Source organism: Ambystoma mexicanum, chromosome 5p, assembly GCF_040938575.1.
Source record: "Ambystoma mexicanum isolate Mex_15411 chromosome 5p, UKY_AmexF1_1, whole genome shotgun sequence".
Lineage (NCBI taxonomy): Eukaryota > Metazoa > Chordata > Amphibia > Caudata > Ambystomatidae > Ambystoma > Ambystoma mexicanum.
In genome coordinates, this window is record NC_090930.1 from 1,072,128,613 (window position 1) to 1,072,146,184 (window position 17,572).

A 17,572-nucleotide genomic window follows, 5' to 3' on the forward strand; every position below is an offset into this window, starting at 1 on the left:
CAGCGAGTTTCTCCTGTCTGAGGTGGCAGGCACCGAGTCGCCGACCCATAGTTTGTCACCTGATAGGACGTCAACAGTCAAAGCTTGAACATCAGTCAATCCAACATCAGTCGGATTGATTGCGGGTGGGCGTATTAGCGAGAGTGTTGGTGTGTTTGATTGTAGTTGATTGTACTTTATGGGCAGTATGCCTTCATGATTAATCACCAACACGTCGTTACCACGGTGTGCCTCCGCGACAGAAAGTCCTTCGCCTTCATTGAAGCAGTTCGAACACTTACCAGGCTCCGCAACGACCCGACTGCCGGGGCTCGCCTCCACTAGATCAGCAAGTCGCTGTGCAGAATCCACAGCCTCCACTAGGGAGTCACGGCCCCCGACATCCTCCGCTTCCTCCTCCGGAGCCACCGAACGGCACCGCCCCTCATCCACGGCGAACTCGCCGGAAGCATCTGCCGCGCGCATCCAGGGAGGGGGCGCCTCGCATCAGCTCCACCATTGGACTCCGCGACTCCCGGGGGGATTCGCTCGCCTCATCGTAGCCTACAAGGGAGGAATCCGATCCCACCGGTAAGTCCACCGTGGCGTGGTTGCATTTTTCAAGCGAATCACACATCGGTAGTAGTTCGTGGCTCGACATATGGCGAGTCTTAGATCTTTTCTGAGCCAATTTAGGTGTATGATGTGTAACCTGCAAGATATCCAACGTAACGTCAGGGTTTAAGTGGGAGTTGGATCCAGGAGACTTCGAATAAGACTTTACTTCGGCTGGGCCAATGAACACATTGTCATTATCATATGAATGGGGAATAGATTCTTTCACATGACCAAACTTGTCTGTGGGCGAGTTACATGAAAAATATTGGCTCACCTGCTTCTGACGGCATTTTTTCGCCGGGGGCTCTGGAGGTTCAAGCGGGACCACGCGCTTGAGTTGAGCTCGAGTCCTTAGAGTTGTTGAGGCAACCAGAATTGATGGATCCATCGCCTAACTCGCCAAACAGCCAAACAGCGTCTCCTCAGCCCTTATAAGTCTAAAAGGCACAGGCACACGCACCTCTCAGGACACTGTTTAACTGCTCCTGGGATCTCTCTCTCCTCTGCTGGTTTCTCTGCTGGATACTACTGTCACTCGCCACAGCCAAACAGCGTCTCCTCAGCCCTTATACCTCAGGGTTTAACGCCACAAGGGCGGGTGAGGCGGCCTTTTATGCCTTGAGGCCCAGTCAGGTGACTGATGACTGGGTAAAAGTCTAAAAGGCACAGGCACACGCACCTCTCAGGACACTGTTTAACTGCTCCTGGGATCTCTCTCTCCTCTGCTGGTTTCTCTGCTGGATACTACTGTCACTCGCCACAGCCAAACAGCGTCTCCTCAGCCCTTATACCTCAGGGCTTAACTGTGACATAAATGCTATGTTTGCAACCAAAAGTTGTTTAATTTCTTCAAAGAAAGTCAGCTGACAAGTGTTTCAACCGGAGTCATTTTCAAGGCAGTCATCCAAAGATATGCAGTCTTGGCCGATAAGGCAATACTATTGCATGTACATGAATCCTGGTCAGACTGTACGCCAAGATTGTGTTGCATGGATTTGTTTCAATATTAATGAGTTCAATAATCTGTTAAGGCGCCCCAAACTGTTTATTTTGGTGTTGTTATCCAATTTAATGTCTTAGATTATGTCCAAGTGAACCGATAGATGTTTGCATTTGCACATAGACCAATCGGGTTATATACAACACAATCTTGGTGAAACGTTGATAGATGTTTGCATATGCCTATAACCTGATCGGGTTATATGCATATGCAAACATCTATCGGTTCACTTGGACATAATCTAAGACATGAGATTGGATAACAACATGTCAAAATAAAGAGTTTGGGGTGCCTTAACAGAGTATTGACCACGTTAATATTGAAACAAATCCATGCAACACAATCCTGGCGAACAGTCTGACCAGGATTCATGTACATGCAATAGTATAGCCTTATCGACCAAGACTGCATATTTCTGGATGACTGCCTTGAAAACGACTAGTGGTGGATTTGCAACACTGGGTCATTGGCGGGAAGACCATAAATTAGTAACATTGTCTTGCATGTGCTTAAACTCATAGTTAAGAAACCTCAAAGTTGCATTTTAATATCAAGGAGTGGGGTGTGTACCTTGACATTGCAACCTTTATTTTATGTATTTATTTATCGAGCATTTATAAAGCACACTGTACATCAAAAAGTGTTTCTAGGAGCCACAAGGCAATAGCGGTCCTACTAGGCCTTGTGACATTAGGATTGTGCAAGTGCAAGAGGAAGAGGTGGGAGGGAACAATGCAAGGGCATAGGGTGGAAAAAGGGGGAAAGGGCCAGGGCAAGGCAAGTGCTCTAAGGAGGGGGGTATACCAGGGCCAGGTGGTGCAGGGGGTCTGGGCTGAGAGGGTGGGCCAAATACCAAGGAATGGCAGGGGAAACCACTGTGTAAGTGCATGGGAGGGGGGATGCCTGACACACCATGCAGGTCAGGGAGTGGCCTAGGAGGGCAGTGCTCATTGATGGGTGCTGGTGTAGATTGGTCATGGGGGGCATTGTGCTATGCGTAGCTCATAGGTTGATCCAAACACTAGTCACATCAGATGGAGGGGGAAGGTTAGTAAGGGAGAGGAAGGAGTAAGGAGGTAGAGAAGAGGAGAGTCTTGAGAAGCTTCCGAAACTTAAGGAGATCCGGCTCAAGTCTTAGAGGGCCAGGGAGGACATTCCAGAGGGAGGTACCTGCCAACATGTGGCATTCTAGAGATCCTCAAACATCTTTTCTAGGCTCTAAAATTACTCTTAAGATACCACTTGCTGATATGAGGTAGTATCAGGGCAAATCGTGTAAGGGATCTGTATAAAGCGAAGCATTTTACTTTGTTCTTTAAGGGCTTTGGGTTTGTCTAGAAAGAGCTTCAAGATCTTGGGAGCGGCGTCTGTGGATGTCTGTCACGCTCCATGTGTTTACATTTCAGCGGTGAACACGCAAATATTTCCAATATTTCATCACGTGTCTTAAGAACTGAAAGACAGAGGTCACTAACGTGGCTGGGAGAGTTACCTATTATGACCATGGCCTAATGGATTGAAAAACATTTGGTGCTGGGTGTTACTAATGGCCATTTCCATCTAAAACAAGTAAGTGTTATACCTGCACATAATTGGTTGGTGGCAGGGGATATACCATTAAAATTTAAGTTAGGTTCTGACCCTCTCCCTTTGTTGAACAGGCTCTGATGCATAATAATCTGGTCACTGGAGCACTGAAGCACTGAAGATTGGTTCCATTCGTTGTTGCACTACTTCCATGATTTGAGCTGGAGGTGAGTGGAAATCTATGTAATTATGAAAGAATTACATGCCCAAATGAGTTGAGGTTGTATGTTAAAGTAATGAGGATGGTTAGAACCAAAGGGGTAATTAGGTGTTATTGTTTCTTTTGATAGATGATGTCTCCTACTCCATGCATCTAAGGGTGAAGCATTAGTGGTGCCCCACTGCAGTCCTGAAGAAGGTTGGAAAAATAGAGGGCCGTATTGGATGCCTAGACAAGCCAAATGAAAAACGCGTCAACAAGTTCAATCTCTCAGAGGACAGAGATTTACATGTGTACTAAAAAAACGGGTTAGGAAGGAGTTGGATAGTTGTTGTGGTTATTTGGTTCAGACAGTATATGTTACCAAAATGCAATCTGAAACAGTTTATGGTCTGTATGATTGAGTAGCTATGAATGTGAGATGGAGTGAAAATGTATGGAACTGAATTGATATTGGAATAGAAATATGTAAAAGAGCAGCATTGTTCATTTGAGTCTTATATTTTGAAATACATTTATATTTTTGAATTTTACTTAGTCTCTTTCCATCCTCATAGCTACGGTCCATGTTATATATATATCTCCTGTTTTCTGACTGATCAGCTTCCCTTCTTATGAGCAGTTGATGGCGCTCCTCTCCTGTAAAGCCCTTCAGGAAGTTTTGAGGCCCCCCGCCTGCATCCTCCATTCCATATCGGTCCCAGACAGGATTCCAATTACCTGCACTGGAAACTCCTTGCACCTGATGCCCCCTGTGATTGGATTCGACAAAAGGTCTATTCCTTTGTCAACCTTTGCAGTATGTTGCAAGCATATTCTTGGTGACAGGATTAAGTCCTTCTTCTGTTTCCTGGTTATGATCTTCATCATTCTTCAGTGCCAACTCATTTCAGTCCTACATCTACTTTGGTGTATTATTTTCTTTTGCATCTCAAGTCTTCCCAAATAGACAAGGACTTGGATCTTACAGGTTCTAAGCTCTCAGAAGAAGAGAAAACAGTGAGGATTTGTGGTGTGATGTCCTGTGCCGTACCCTATATGGTTGTCCCTGTGCCCAGAGGGGGAGTCTCTCTCCCTGAGATCCTCCCATTATGCACCATCCCCTGGGGAACTGTTGGAGAGTGGCCTCAGCACCCCGAGTTCATGGATAGGGGCCCCCCCTCGGGGAGAAGTGATGACATCTGGGGATTTGTCATAGTATGTATCTTTATACAAACTTGATTGGACATTCCTGTATTTTGGACTGCAATACTTTGCTGTTTGGGTTGTTACTGAACCACATTCACACCCCTCTTAAGAGCATGGCCTTCACTCAGCCCACGTTACCACAAAAGGCAAAGGAGGTATATCTCTTAACCTTTCCTGTTTTACCTTTATGATTATGTTGGATCTTGGCTTGTAGAAGTGTGAGGGCCAAGTGGGTGCTTTAGCCTCTACTCCTCCCTCCATGTGCTCCATTTAAAAGTATAGTTGTCACCTAAACTCTTTGCTCTTATCCAATACTTTAGGTTATGTGATGCACAGATATTATGAATGATTACTTGCTATTAACAGATTAGCAAAGTGTGTAAAACGTGATGAGAGCAATGGATTTATGCCAAGAGAGGTGATGGATATTGACCTTGAAGTGCAAGGTTTGGCAAACTGTCTGGGCAGAATATTAATCAGCTATGCCCATTTGAAGCCTATTTTCCTTCGCTGAGTGTGGCGGTCTAGATGGCCTGTGATTGGCTGGTATGCAGATTGACCAATTAAATCAGGCCTTCCGTTTAGCTGGACAGTTCAGCATTCCAGCTTTTTCTCTCTCTCAAACTCAGCATAAAAACCTATATTTACCCCTTATTTAGGCTGTTTATTTAAAAGTATAATTCATTAATTACTTCAAAACATTATTTTTATTCAACATGTTTAAGAGATCTTCATGTATTGATCTACCATTAAAATCTTAGCATTCTAAAGAATCCTACCTGCACAATTCAGGGGTTGCAGGGCAGTCTTTAAAGTGATTAGGGCAACGTAGAGGGATACCTGTCCTTTGTGGTCTGATATTCCAAGCACATGTGAACTAGTTTATGAAGTATAAGCAGTATTGTCATCCTAGTTGCAATGTCACCAGCTGTTTTATGCAAATGTAGTTAACTATATAGAGACAATATGATGTTTTCCTGCTGGCGGAATGTGTTAGGTATATATGTTATTTATATGTGCCTTTCTATGCAATTATGTTTGTGCTAACAGTGGTAAACGCAAGGGCTACATTGGCTGTGCCATTAAGATTCCAATGGAGGACATGAGCAATCTGGGTTAACAGAGAAATGGACATTGGAAAACAGAAGTTGAACACCCTGGTTGTGCATCGACATGTATATTAGTGCTCCATCCTTAGCTCGATCCTCTTCTGTCCTAATTGTGTGGGTGATACATTTTTTTCCCGTGTCTGTGGACCCAAGGAGGTCGGTGCAGCGAGAGGAAGGCTTGCTACGGTCAAACAAACAGATACACTCACTTAGACCAGAGTCGAAAAAGAACCCCCTGCACTGGTTTAGGTATCCAAATATCCAATCCAAAGTGGCCACATCAAATTAATTATTAAAAAGAATTAGAGGACCCTCACATGCAATACCAGGGTAGAACACCTATTTTGTGAATTACCAGTATTTGCTTCCAAGGGAAGCACTACCCTAAGGGATCAAATGGTGAAAACAAGACCAGCTCAAAGGCAATTACCTACTAAACAGACAGGCACCTTTACCTGCCTGCACTGTACGAACTGCGGGTTCGTGAAAAAAGGCAGCGTGATGACTCACCCAAGATCTGGAGAAATTTTTTTAAATAAATAGCTTTGCTACATGTGATACTAACAATGTAATTTATGCAATCAAATGTCCCTGCAGATTGTATTATGTTGGGCAGTCAAAAAGACCAAGCAAACAAAGATGGAATGAACACCGATCCTGCATTAAGACCAAGAATGTCAACTCAGCAGTGGCCAGACATTTGCTAGAAAAGAAGCATGATATTTCACAGATAAGATTCCAGGTTGTGGAGGTGATTACCAAAATAACCCTCCATGAAGATGTGGCAAAGAGAAAAGATCAAAGAGAGAGTAACTGGATCGAAAGACTGCATGCACTTAATCCAGGAGGAATAAATGAAAAAGTAAACTACATATGCTTTATATACAATGCTCTATATTATATGCCTTACAATTGAGAAGTGTGCACAAAGACATTCTGAAAGGACATCATCAACCTTGTGCACTTCCATGGATATGCTGAGCACCACTGTGCCATCATTTACTATTGGGTGGGCCTCCACCTAATGACTTTTGAAATCGTATGATCTTTGGCACAACAGAGCACGTCTGATACTCACACTTTTACACCCAATTTTGTACTACCAGTCCCATTGTCATCTTTATACTTTTATTCCGACGGACTAATTAATGTGAACTGATGAGGGATGGAGTCTCTAAAAATCACCCATTATCATTTGAAGATCTTCATGGTAGATGTACGTATGGCTTTCCATACCTGTCAAATATCTGGTATCATTGCTGGTGGGATCGCGTTGTCTCCCCTTCGGTCTTGGTCCATGTTGGTTCGTCCAGGCTGCGTGATGAGGTAAGAGCAGCATGTAGAAAAGACTCCCAACCCACCACTCGTAACAAAGCGAGGGGATGGTTCGGAAAACAACTCCCCACATCAAGGAATGGCTTCCCCGGTTTTAATGTGGCATGAGGGCAGTGCAGGAGCAAAGACCAGGGACGGCGCAGGATATCAGGTGAAGCAGCAGATGGTAAACAGCAATGCAATTCCAGGAATGGCAGTCTCTTTCATTAGCCAAGAAGAGAGAAGGTAAGGAAGGCAAGGAAGAACTAGGCAATAGAGGCAGGCAGAGGCAAGGCAGACTAAGGCAAGCCAGGAAGTCAGAGGCCAGGCAGGGGAGGGCAGTCAAGAGCCAAGGCATGAAAATGACTGAAGGAAAGGCAACACGAGGAGTAGGCAGGAACAAAGTAGCAAGGTGCAAGCACACGAACTATGGAGCGTATTCAGGCGCATCCGCCTGCAGAAGAACCAGCGTTTATATACACAACTCTGTAAATGGGGTTGCCATGGTGTCGCCTGATGCTGCCACTTTTGCGCATGCGCGAGTGACCAGCGGCGGGCGCTCATGCATGCGCACATGGGACAACATGGCCACACCTTGTATTGAGGCCAACAGAATGCTGGGAACCATTCCGGCCGAGGACCAGGTACCCAGTAACCGGCATGCCTCCCTCTCCCTCCATACCCCAAGCGCCACCGGGAGTAGCAGTGCCAGGTTGGAGACCGCGGGTTGTGGCAGTGACAGGCACAAGGCCTGACAATACCTTATGTTAAGCATAGTTACCTGGTGCAGTTCTTTGAAATGAGCACACTCAAGAACAATGTGATTTGATCTTCATGATCATTAGCTATTATTCTCCGTATATTTCGAATACAGTGAAAACTAATGGGGGATCCCGTCTTTAAAAATTGTTCATTATTGTTGACATAATTTCATACTATAAGCATTGTCTATGTGCACACCTTCTACATAATGCTTTTTGGTGTGTTCTCTAGTGGTACACAACACTCTTAGTGACATGAGTTTATCATTCTATTATGGCCATGGAAATTATGTAATATGTGCTAGGTTATTTAATTTCTGGTGACATTTACCTTAAGCTGCCGGAATCCTCCTGCACGACCATTCACGTCGGAAACGGGCTATGTGACGTCATCGCGTACACATATGCGTGATGTCACGCTGCCAGCGCCAGCGGTAGAAACTAACAAAAAGACTAACATGTAAGAGAGCAGCATGCTGGTAGGTGCTTGGGCTGGCTCTGTTTAGTGGGTGACCGGTAAGTATACCTACACCTTGACATGATGTTAGCAGGAAGATGGGGACATAGAGGGAGATTCAAACTTTTGACATTGTGTTTTCATTCCATGTTTTCCTTGGATACTGACATTTTCAACATGAAGTGCAGCTCAGTCTGTAACCTATTTGAGGTTATTTGGAAGACTCAGGTTCTGGTTGACACTTACTTTGATATACTGGCTATGTATTTCTAAATATGCTGTGTCCCATTGTTTCTCAGTCATATGAACATTACTGGATGTATTAAGGTAAAACAACCATGCACTGACAGACATTTAAATCCGTTAAAAGGATCTCACCATATGCTAACCTGTAACATTTGGGTTTTTTTCTCTTTTTCTTTTTTCTTTTATTTGTTTTCTGTTTGTTATATGTTATATTTTATTTTGTTTAAATGCTGTTGTTGGTGGAACTTTCTCAACCATTCGATATAATGATTTTATGTTTGTTATACAGGATAGTGTTTAGCCCTGAAGATGGATCTGTATCCGAAATGCATTGCCCTAAGAGACACTAGGCTTATGTATGCACTGCTCTTTATGGAGCAATAACAAGACTAAGTCAAGACACAGCAATGGCTTTAAGAGACGTTATTTAATGGCGTTGTAAACTTTGGAAATTGCTAATATAGCTTTATTTGAACCCTGTTGCTAGGGGATGTAACGGAGAACCCTTTGGTATGCTCAGAGGGGATGCTGAACCTTTTCTTTTGTTTTTTATTGATACCTTTGCGCCAGGGGGCTTTTGAACAAGGTGCTCCTTATATTTCATCATTAGAGAATTATGTTTATTGAACGTTTTACTATATTGATTTAGTGGTTCCCACCCCAATCCCACGTTCACGACTAATGGTTTGGGTAGCCACCGGTGAGTTCAATCAGAGTCCCTTAGCAGGACTTTGACTTTAAGCCACTGGGTCCACTCTACTGCTGTTACCCTCTGTTGCCACCCATCTCCAGAGAAGGACACTGGAGCTATTGCCTTCTCAGCCCATGGATTATGGGTTTCTTCAGGGACTGGCTGTATGCCTTCTTGAACTGCTAATCCATGCATGCATGGTGATAGCATGTTCCTGCAAGTGTATGAATGACAGCTCAGGAGAGTGATGATAAGTGCTTGATGCGTGCCTGTTCTGAATTTGTCAGTTGGGATCTAAGCTGAATGAATGAGGATGGCTGGTTGCTGGCCTCTTGTATTACAGCAGTAATTGGAAGCTCTGATTACCTATGAATGAAATAACCTGGACTTTCTTAAGAAGTGGCTCACATCACATCTGTGTCTGATCTCCGTCTACACCTTCTTAAATTGCAATAGTGGCAGCGAATTGAAAAAGGATCCACAAAAAACGAAGTAAGAGTCCCTGCTATGTTGTTACTGGGTTGCCTAGGCAACCGTTGCTCAGTACGCGACGACCATGTTACAAGGTGTAGACTCAATGACTAACACAGAGCTAATAGAGCGGCCATTTTTGCATGGAAAGTAAATACAGTGTAATACACTGTAAACAAACATATTGTTGATGAATAGTGTATAATACTGTGGATGCTAATATCATTAATAATTACAAAGATATCTCAATTGCCTGAAAAAATCACGAATTACCGGGTACTGTGGTGGGGGAAGAAGCAAAGTTATACCACCCATAGCCCACTGAGTGTCATTCATTCTCCAGGTGACCTGTGCTAGGGTGCTTGAAAGTAACCTACAACTGCTTCCTTGTTAGGACTGCAGTAGCATTTCCTAATGGAAGTGCTAATGTTAGGGAAAGAGGAACACAGGAAGCAGATTCCAGCTATAATAAAAAGGGGCCTAACCTCCAGGATGTTGCTGTGATGCATAGTACCTGAAAACAGTTCTAGGACTTTGGGTACATGGATAATTATGGATAATTAGGTAGTGCACGTAAGCCTCACACTGTGGGTGGTGGCCCACATTCCAGCCCAACCATTTGGGTTAAACTTCAGACAGAGAAATAGACCTTTTTCTGGCTGTTCAGGGCAAAGAGACCAGACTGCTTGGGGTATTGAGATTCTGCATGGTGTGTGGTCAGCGAAGCAGCAAGGAGCTCCACTCTGCCCATGCAGTCTGAAAAATGAAGATGTAAGTGAAGGCCTTGTAAATGGCCAACAGTGAATAGGCACATGGTCTGTAGTGTGGCATTGGTCTTGGTTTACCACAGAAGGTACAACAAGCTCTCAAACACCTAGAGGTGGTGTGATAGTGCCTATGGTTCCGTACAAGGGAGAAACTGTGCCCACATTGCACAGAAGTGATCAGGCAGTGTCCTTTGTCCTCTCTAGATGGGAAGCAAACTCATGGATCATCTCTTAGTGGAACATATTGGTGGAGGATCTTGGGACTGCCCATACCAGTGCAAACTGTTGTATTTGGTTCTGGGTACCATGGCAGTTTATCAGAAGGAGATAACAAGCGCCATTTGCAGTGGTCTATGCCAGCACTTCTCCTTTGACTGCATTGCCAGACTCTGTTTCCCATGCTAACACACTTGGACACTTTGGTCAGGTATATGCATGCAGAGCTGGTGTGCCTGTAGTTGTGAGGGCTGCCCCATGTCTTAGATGAAAGGCTTACCCAAGTGTTGGTACCTAGGTTTCGACTAGAGTGGGGGAGAGTATGCATGCATGCGTTCCTCTCCCTAGATGTAGGTTAGAGGTCATTGTCTTCATGTTGCAGCCATGCAGGAATTTGCCCTAATTCAGGGATATTTAGTACATCTTTGAGTTACCCCATGGTATACGTGTTTGTGTCGGTTTAGGCATTTTGCGAGGTGCAAGTTATAGAGAAGTTAGGTATGCTTACGAGTTTACAATGGTATCAATTCTAGTTTGGGTCTATGTATTAGAGTTGTAGATTTGATTTGTCATATTTACCAATGCAGGAAGTACTGTAGGCACTGCCGAGGGATAGCTCGGAAGCAAGACACCGCAGAGCAATGCAGAATGAAATCCATGTTGCGTGCTTAGAGACTGGTCTGTGGTGTTAAGCGCATTCTAAAGGTTTAATTAATTACTGTTTGTCTGGTGCGATGAATGGATGCATCTGGTGGCACATTTGGAAGTGTATATGGTATGTTGAGTGTCTAGCGACACACATTGATATGTCTGGTGGTGCAGTGAGTTTCCAGTTTTACAATTGGGTGCCTCTGGTGATGCAAGTAGTTACATCTGGAGGGGCAGCATGTCTGGTGACACAGGTGTTTGTGGGTGTGTACATGGATGTGCTGTGCATGGGTTGTGTACGCATGGCTCTGCATATTTTAGGTTCTTAGTTGCAGCATGATTCCCATGGTCTGAGTGTGTAGTTGGTTGCTGGGTAGCCTCCTGCTTTCCTTGTGCACAAGAGTTATTCCCTGATAGATCTGTGGCATTGGTTTGATTCCCCTTCTGGATAGTGGAAGACTGTCCAGGACAACACACTTTACATCACATGGAAGGCTAATATGCAACACCACTCTGAGCCTTTTTAGTATTGTTTGGGCGCAGGCCTGCCTAAATGGCATGCCTGCACTCTACACCTCAGGTATAGTTTCATGGTAGCCCTGTTGCAGTGTCAACCTATGTTTACCTGCCGATTGTGACCCTGAACGCTTGGAGAATACCTCTCTGGTGCCCGTTCTCTGACATGTTGATATCTCTGGCCATCCTTGTGTAGGTGTGTGAGGTCGGTGTGAGGTTTTGCTTGGTCCTCGAACCGAAAGAGGCACATATCACGCCGGAGATGTTGTAGCGATAACCTGCTTTATTAACTGCCAGGCATGAACTGCCGAAACCCCTCAACCCCCTCGACACACCCCAACGTCACTTCCCGTGTGGCGGGAAGAAGGACCGCAACGGCGGTCCGCCCACCTAACGAGGTGGACGGGCGGTATGCCCATTGGAACAACATGACATCCCCCCCCCCTTTTTAGCATGCGAGGTGCTTGTCCCTTTTCACTCCATTTCCTCAATGAGTCTGTGAGGTTTTATCTGGCTTCTCTGTGGCCGGCCTGACCTTCTCTGGGTCCACCCCATCTCTTTATGTTGTATTGTGCTGTCTTCGTTGTCGGAGGCCTCACCATCTCCTAGATAGGGGGCGTCCCGCCCTCTGTCATCGCCACTGTCTTCAGCTCTGTCCTGCACGACTTGTGGGTGTGTTGTCCGAGGCTTGAAGTGTGATACGTTCCGCGTTACTGAGGATTTGTCCATCCTTTGTGCTGTGATCATCGTTCCTTTCCTCTGTGTGACAGTCAGCGATTCTTTTGCGAACGTGGCGTCCTCCTTTCTTTGCTTCGGCTGTCGCATCCACACTTGGTCCCCTGGTTCGATGTTTGACTCTTGAGCTTTCCTCTTATGGTCAGCAGTCTCTTTCATTTTGGCTTTTGCTGTGTCATCTTTGGTTCGGGCCACCTGTTCTAGCAGTGTGGCCTCTGCTGAGTGGGTGTCTTCCGGTAGCCTTGTTTGGACCGGTCGCCTGAACATCAAGTCAGCCGGGCATATTCCCGTCGTGCTATGAGGGGTGTGTCGATAATCTCTGAGGAACTGATAAAGTGCTTGTTCAAAAGGTTTATTGAGTATGGCTGCTATTTGTAGAGTTCATTTGATGTTGGACATGAATCTTTCAACCATGCCATTCGCCTGAGGCCATCGGGGCGATATCTTACGGTGTTGGAACCCCATATACTTTGAAAAGTTCTCGAAGTCCTGACTCATGAATGGCGCTCAGTTGTCCAACTTTATGATCTTGGGTATTCCATACGTGGACAACATGCGGTCTAGTGCTGGGATGACACTCGAGGCAGAGGTGCTGTTGAGAATTTGAGCCTCTGGGAATCTTGAGTGTTCATCTATTAGCACCAGTGCATATGTGCCGTCTCTCAGCGGTCCAAAGAAGTCTACCGCTAGTTCCTCCCACACGTGTCCTGGTAGGGGTGACATGTGTAGCGGATTTGGATGTGGGGGTGGTGCCACTTGTGCGCACGTCGGGCATTTGCCCACTATGTCTTGCACCATTGCATCCAGTCTGGGGAACCACACTTTCTGCCTTAGTAGTCTTTTGGTGGCTACCACCCCTCGGTGACTTTGGTGCGTGACGTGTATCGTCCTGGCTCGTAGCGATTTCGGGAGGAGTACTTTGCATCATTTTAGTACTACGTGTTCATCAACTATGGAGAGTTTGTCTCGGACTTGGTGTATGTGTTTGACGTCATCTTGGACATCCTCCGATTCCTGCCTCGCTTGCTGCCGCATGTGTGCTCTCCTTTCTTCTTGTATGCAGTGGCGTATGATGCGTAGCACTGGCTCCTGCTCCGATTGTGTGATTACATCTGCCCATCCCACGGGCAGCGGTTGCAGGTGATGGACAACGTAGTTGAGATATTCATCTGCAATGGATGGTTGAGGACTGGCGGGTCCAGTGGGGTGTCGAGACAGATAGTCCGCCGGGTTGTCTTCTTTGCCCGGGCGGTGCATGATGGTGAATTTGTAATCTTGTAGACGTAGGCCCCATCTGGCTATTCTCGGGGGCATTCTTGATTTTGGATCTCCGTAGATTGTGAGTAGGGCCTGATGATCCGTTATTACGGTGAACTCCTTGCCATACAGGAAGAGGTGGAAGTACTCACATGCCCATACTACCGCCAAGCTTTCCTTTTCAGCTTGTGAGTATGCTTGTTCTGTGAGGGTTAGGCTCCTGCTGGCGTATGCCACAACGTATACGTTCGTGGGCGCCTGAGGGTCAATTTGTGTTAGTATGGCACCCAGGACAACGGGGCTGGCGTCGACGATTACTTCCGTGTGTCGTTTGGCATCAAAGTAAGCCATGTCCTCCGCTCTTGTGATGGCGTCCCGTATTGCTTCGAATGCCCTCTGACAGTCTGTGGACCACGTGTAGGGTTGGTCCTTTCTCGTTAGTAGACGCAGGGGGTTGCTGATCGTAGCATAGTCCTTAAGGTACCTGGAGCAGTAGCTGGCCAGTCCAAGGAATGACCTAAGCTCGGGAGCGGTGGTTGGGGGTGCGGCTGAGTTGAGGGCAGCCACTTTGTCCGGGTCCGGCCACATTCCCTTGCTGGAGAATATGTGACCGAAGAAACGTAACGAGCCTTTCCCAAATTCGCATTTGGCCTTATGCAGCGTTAATCCCGTTGCTTCTAGCGCTTCGCACACTCGATGAAGAGCGGTGTCATGATCTTCCATTGTATTTCCATAGACCAGAACATCATCGGAGTAGTTTAGGCAGTTTGGTACGTGCCTGATGACTCTGTGTATTTCTTCTTGAAAAACTTTGGCTGCAGAAGATATCCCGAAACTGAGCCTTTTGTACTGGAATAAGCCCAGCTGTGTGACGAACGTCATTATGTATCTGGATTCGGGTGCAATTTCAATCTGGTGGTATCCTTTTGTGAGATCCAATTTGGAGAAGACTTGAGCCCCATGGAGGAGGTGGATCATATCAGTTATCCGGGCCGCCTGATGTCTCTCCCTCTCAATAGCTTTGTTTGCCCTCCTCATGTCTACGCACAAGCGAATAGATCCGTCGGGTGACTTTTTGGGGACGGGAACAATAGGGGATACCCATGGCGTGGGACCTGATACTGGTTCGATGACGTTGAGTTGGATGAGCTTGTTTAGTTCCTCTTCAACTTGGCATTGAATGTTCACGGGTATCCCTCGATAGTGTTGGGAAACTGGTGGTATGTCCAGATTTATGTGCAGTTGTACCTTCCTGTGTTTCAGTTTGCCCAGTCCTTTGTATAGGTTTGGAAATGTTTGTTCTATTGCCTCAGGTCTGGCAAAGTATTTGTGGGCCATGAGTTGATACAGTACGTGCACCAAACCCATTTCGACGGCCGTCTTGAAACTGAGAATGCACCCACTGTTGGCTTCAGTCTTTAGGATGTGTAGGGGAATCTTTGCCGCGTGTGATTTGTGCACACACCATGCAGAGATGGCCCCTTTGCAGGGTAACGGGGTGGTGGCGCCGTATGGGTAGATTTCCACCGTGGCTTTTCTGATTTTCGGAGGGCTGACCAGCGAGTTGTATGCCTGTTCAATGATAATGTTGAGTGTTGCCCCCGTGTCGATGAGGAATTCAAGCGGGCTGTTGTTAACTTGTAATGTGAGTGTGGGACTGTGTTGGGTGGCTGTGGAATTGTTGAGCGCCTTCTTCCGTTGGTCTTCCTTTGATGACTGAGATTCACTGCCAGACGGGGATCTCATTTCAATGTAACGGACAAATCTTCTCCTCTGAGATCTTCTGGACCCGTCTGATGATTTTCTGTTTTCTCTTGCGTACGAGTTCCTTCGGGTCCTGTCTTCTCGTTTTGGTCCTATTTGTTCTTCTTCCCCCCTTCCTGTGGGAGGGCTGAGTCGTGAGCTTCTCCTTCTTTCATGTTGTCGTGGCTGTTGGTTACAGGTCCCGGCGCATTTTTGCAGGCGGCTCTGTAGTGGTCCATACCGCCACAGGTGGCACATTTCTGTCCAATGGCGGGGCACTCGGCCACGTGTGGATATTCATATCCGCATCGATAGCACGTGGCGTCGGTGCGTTTGCCGCTCTGTGAGGGGGCGGCGAAGAGTTTGTTGATGGTGTCCGGATTGGAAGATGGTTGTTGGATGGCGACCTTGCCTAGACTATCCAGCTGCGACTCTACAGCCGCCTCCATTCTGGCTAATGCTAGGATTTCCTCTAGGGATCTTTGCTTTTGGAGCAGTTGTTTCCTGAATGATTGTGACACGCAGCCGGCCGCCTCCATTTTGGCTAATGCTAGGATTTCCTCTAGGGATCTTTGCTTTTGGAGCAGTTGTTTCCTGAATGATTGTGACACGCAGCCGGCTATGACCTGGGATCTCAACGCCTCTTCATTGGAATATTTATGAAATTCACAGTATTTCAGCTTGATGCGTAAACGCATCACAAAGTTGTCCAGCGATTCTCCTTTTTCCTGTCTGGTAGTGTGGAATACGTGTCGCTCATAGTCAATATTGGTGTGGGGGGTGAAGTATTCTGAGAGTTTTCCGTGGAGTTCATCATATATGACGGTGTCTACATTCATCAGCTCTCCTGCTATGTCCCTGACCTCTGGGCCTACCGTCATGAATAAGGTGTTTTTTAGCCTTGCGTCATCAATTAGACCAATTACCCCTGCATAGAACTTGAAGTCCCTCAGCCATATCATCCATCTGGGTCCCAGATTGGAGGTATCCCTGACATCAAATGGGCCGGGTATAGGCAGATTTTGTGAGTTGTTACCTGATCCCTGTGCCTGTTGAGGATCATCTGCGATGGCTTCTGCACCTCCTGATGACGATGCCGCAGGACCTGTAGGAGACGACATGGTGTGGATGTCTTGCTTGATTCAGGCCGGTGCTTGCGTACTGTCCGGGGCTTGTCTTTGCCCAGTGATATCTTGAGGTGCTGATACGCTTCAGCCTGCACGCACGTGCAGAGTGTGGCTGTCGTTCGTGACAGACTTTCCTCCTTTGTAGGGTTTTCCGCCGTTTCCTGGTTCCCTCGCTGTCGCAGGCAGCGTGTGATGGATGGGGGGGCAGGGCTGGGTCGGCGTGCTGCGCACGTGCTGGGAGCTCGACCGCGGTCCTCTGCGTGCCTTCCCGGGCCTTCGGGCCTCAGGGTTGGAGGTGCGCTGACGCGCTGTACACCGCTCAACTGCGGGCCTCCCTGGCACGGGTGGCTGTAATACACACCTTCGTTGCCAGTTGTGAGGTTTTGCTCGGTCCTTGAACCGACAGAGGCACATATCACGCGGGAGACGTTGTAGAGATAACCTGCTTTATTAACTGCCAGACATGAACTGCCGAAACCCCTCAACCCCCTCCTACACCCCAACGTCACTTCCCGTGTGGCGGGAAGAAGGACCGCAACGGCGGTCCGCCCACCTAACGAGGTGGACGGGCGGTATGCCCATTGGAACAACATGACAGTCGGTGTGTCTGAATTGAATGTTGCATGGACCTATGTTGGTATGGTTGTCTTGTCTGTAAGGAAAGGAGATATAGTGACTAGTTGTATGCTATCTTGTCCTACTGGTAATATATGTATGCAGGTTAAGTGTCGATGAATGTGTATTACTGACAGCTCACGAGAATGTTGATGAGTGGTTGGTGTGTGAGTGTTCTGAATGTGCCCGTTGGGGGCCTGGGCTTGAATGAATGTTGATGGTCGCTGTGTTATCTCTTATGTATATATAACTCAAGAGCAACTGCAACCTGAAAACACCAGTAAATAAAGTACTGAGGATTTCTTAAGAACTGGCTCACGGCAGGTCTGTGTCTGGTCACCCTCTACACCTTCTTGAATCATAACAG